This window comes from Haplochromis burtoni, unplaced genomic scaffold (genome assembly GCF_018398535.1).
Source record: "Haplochromis burtoni strain Fernald_Lab_line unplaced genomic scaffold, NCSU_Asbu1 Contig_4452, whole genome shotgun sequence".
Classification (NCBI taxonomy): domain Eukaryota; kingdom Metazoa; phylum Chordata; class Actinopteri; order Cichliformes; family Cichlidae; genus Haplochromis; species Haplochromis burtoni.
The window spans coordinates 1-3,915 of NW_024586813.1; the positions used below are offsets into that span (position 1 = coordinate 1).

Here is a 3,915-nt window from a genome sequence, read left to right on the forward strand (position 1 = left end):
AAAATATATCGATATTTTTTAAAAACTCGATATATCGCCCAGCCCTAATGGAGGGTCCCTCAGATCTCAGCCCAGCATTGGGATACTGTGGGACTTAACACAAATGTTGTGAGAGTGGGAAGTGTTAAGAGTGCAGCGTGGAGCAGGGGCTAAAAATAGTTAGTAGAACCCAGGAAGTCTTGGGCAAGAATTCCTGGATCATCTATCCGTGGAGGAAAAATGAAGATATGAAGATAATATTTTAGGAACTTGTGATCTAAATTCTTCCCCGGCAGCTTTATTTAAATCCCTAAAAGTGGCGACATCTCTCCCAGAGCTGCAGTTTGGTGATATCAACATGTTTCTTGTAGAGAATTGCTCAGCTTACACTGCTGCCAGGAGGAAAGCTTCAAAGTGCAGACATGTATCCTCCATATGGATGGGTAAATAATTTGAAAGTGTGGGAGGGGGAAACAAATTGTTGATCATTAAAGAAAAGCTTAAACTAAACCTTATGCTTTGTTGACTTGGACATTTACAGTACAGGACCAGAAACGTTCCAGCAACAAACACGTTTCAAATGAATGTTGTGCCATAACAGTAAAGTTATTCCAGTGTCAGTAAATCAGCGTAAATGGTTTACATGATTTGCCACTGACAGTCTGGGTTGCCCTGGAAAAGCAGAGACTGGTTTTGGCCTGTAAAGCAGGATCAGGAGAGGTGCGTTCATGTTGGTGCCACGCCCTACACTCCTCTGGCAGCTGTAAATAAACACTGATCAATGCATCTGATAGCAGAGAAAGCATCTTTGACCCACTCCTGCTTTTTCCACTTAAGAAATATTGCCAAACTCAGGACTATTGTCTCCAACGGTGAACTGGAGATGCTTTTTCATCACTTCATCTTCTCCCAATTTGATTATTGTAAGCGCTCCAAAATGCTGCAGCACAGCTGTTAAACCACAGTCATAACGTCACTGACATCACTTCCATGTTAGTTCTTGCACTGGCTTCCAGTTGGGTACAGATATTAGTTTAAGATCCTGACTCTTACTTTTATGTCCTTATGAGGAGAGGCCCCCACACTCATTGAGCTTCTTCCTTAGATCCACTGATAGTGGTCTCCTGACTATTCCACGGGTCGTTTGAAAACAAAGAGGGATCTTTCCAAACCCCAGCAGCAAAACTGTGGAACAGTTTACTTCCCCCTGAAATGCAACTTTATTCCTTGATTTGTTTTTGTTTTTCTGTTGGCACCAAACAATTTTACTGACCAAAGTGCTTAAAGCATATTTTTACACTACATTAAACTGTGTCTCCACCGACACAGTACTCTTACCCATGTTTGTGATTGGTTAGATGCTGCCAACATGCCATCTGCTATGTGAACATGCTTGGAAATCCTGGGCTGACTTAGCGAGTTCCTATCCAGCGTCGCGCTCCTGCTTATTCTGAATACAAGTGTTAAGGCAAAGGTAAATACCCTGAGGCCTGCACTGTGAAGCAGGATTTAAAAATAAAACAGAGATTCTACTTACAGAGCAGACACAGGTGTTTCCTTCATCGTCATCCTCACTCATTTAAGCTATTTTACATTTCTGTCACTGACACTAAGTAAATGCTCTGTCCTTGGAGTGTGTGGTTTTCTATGGGTACAAAAAAAATAGAGGTGGTAAGGAATTATTTTAAAGCTATATTACACTGTAGTGCCATTTTATTTTCTTAAAACACCTGAATTAAACCCTGTTACTTAAAAGATGCGACACAAACACAGAAGACCAGAAAACATGAGTGTAGTGTATAAAAGCTCCACAGTGACCAATAACTGAAAATACATATAAGTAAAAACTTCCTAAAGATGATCTGATTTTATTTTTCATCTGAGATTATCTACTTTTAGAAAACATTTCAGGACTGAATAGTTGTCGGATATGTTTGAAGTCAGGAATGTGACTTCGGACTCTGACTTCATCATTGGTGTAGAGAGCAGCAGGTGGGCGGGTCAAAAAAGGACATTTAAGAAAAAAACTACACAGCAGCGACTGTGGACAGACGCTAATCTGGTGTCACAGAGCAGCGCTATGGATGCAGGACAATCTGTCTTGATCTGCGGGATCATCTTTGCCTTTCTTCTCTTATTTACGACCGCAGGTAAGATTGAACTGTTACAATAACTTTTTATAAAGTCAGCAGCCGTGTGTATTTATCAGTAATCGTGTCACTGAAACAACCTTACCAGAGTCATGTTTCCCGTCTTCACCACTTTTCTCTTTAAATGTTCACGCTGCATTTCTTGATGGAATTGTCCGATCAGGAGATCCAATCCTTTCACGTTATTGTGATGGATGTGGTGTTTGTGAGGAAAACACCGGGAGCTGGAGGTTTAGCCTGGCCGCGCAGCAGATCGACACGCCCGCTCCTACTTCAGCTCTCTCCCCCCGCCCTCGTCGCTCCTGGTCCGACTGAAAATCCACGGCGAGCTCGGTGGTTTAAAGATTTCCTCCAGAGTGTTGTAGACCCTCTAAAAGAAATCACTGTGATGGACTTAACACCGTTAATATGATGTCGGTTAGGTCTGGTCAGCTACCCGCAGTGCAGACAGCACGTCCACCCGCAGAGACTCGCTGGCTACACTCCACTGTACAGTCGCCATGTTTGTAGATTTCCTGTAGTCGTATCCAGGCCTCAAACACAAGCTCCTTATTCCTCTCCGTCTCCGCTCCATGTTCACCCCAAACAGTTTGTAGCTGCTTTGACAAACACACACAGCTCCTTTGTGACAGATTAAACACGAAAACAAACATTTTATCGTCGAATAATCCGGAGACGGAGTAAACTTCCCTCCGCGCTCATCGACGTCCAGAAACAACCGCGACAAAACAAAAAGGTCCAAATCCAGAATTAAGCCGAGTTTATCTGCAGGTGCTCCTTCAACGCCTTCCGGCCACCACAGATGGACTTTCTGAGTTATATTACCGTCTTTATACCGATAATGTGCTGAAGCTCGCGTCAAACGACGAGAGCGGAGAGCTTCTCTGCGGAGGGATCAGGATGCGTTCTAAGTCACGTGATACACCGACGCGCGATCTGGTGTCGTGTTTAACCGTCAGTTTTTGTGGGGTAGTTATTCATGTATAAATGTATTTGTTTACAATAATTACATACAGTTGTGTATGTGGTAACATCAGTATATTTGCATGTTAACAGTAAAATATGTGAGATTTGTCTGAACATTTGCACAGAGCTGTTGAACTGAATGCATTTATCCAATTTTAACTTCAGCTCAACTGTAAAAACACCGATAAAACTTTAATTCTCTAATTATGTAATATCCGGTCAAACGGCATTAAAACAACAGAATATACAAACAGAACGTGGGTAAATGTGTGTTTTTACCCACGTGGATTAAGCAAATCCACGAATAGAGAACAGCTGAATGGGATAAGCAGAAAAAAATGAATGGTTAAATGGATGGAAGGGAAAAAAATTCAGCTAACATAATTTTATTGATACACATTGTTGAACATAAGAACATATTTATTACAGAGGATCTATTTGAATTTCAAACAGAATAAAAAAAACTGTAAATAACTATTCAAAGGTGTGTTTGCAAAAAGCTGATGATTTTTTTGTGAAATACATGAAAAATCTAACATGAAGCTGTTTTGTTTACACTTTGTGTTTCACACTTTGATGTTAAAGCAGACTTTTAGGACTTTGTTTACAGCCTGTTTTTACTCTGCTGTATTGTGACAGATTCTACCGGGTGTGATAGGTTCATAGTTCTCTGATACTTTGACCTTTAACCTCTCTGCTTTGTTTTGTTTCCTCTTTCAGACCAGAATAACATCACAGCTGAGTCTGGACAGGACGTCACTCTGACGTGTCGAGCTCCAAGCATCAACAATGATCTTGCAGAGTGGAGCCGAGCTGACCT

General features: G+C 41.5%; 1 long non-coding RNA gene across 1 annotated transcript; it reads right to left on the reverse strand.

Annotated features, from left to right (window-relative positions):
* Positions 1–15: 15 nt before the first annotated feature.
* Positions 16–3,050, reverse strand: LOC106632933. Its single transcript, XR_001336062.2, has 3 exons — positions 2,215–3,050; positions 1,517–1,624; positions 16–1,429 (listed from the first exon to the last, which is right to left on the reverse strand). It is a non-coding gene; the product is annotated as an uncharacterized LOC106632933 (long non-coding RNA).
* Positions 3,051–3,915: the final 865 nt, after the last annotated feature.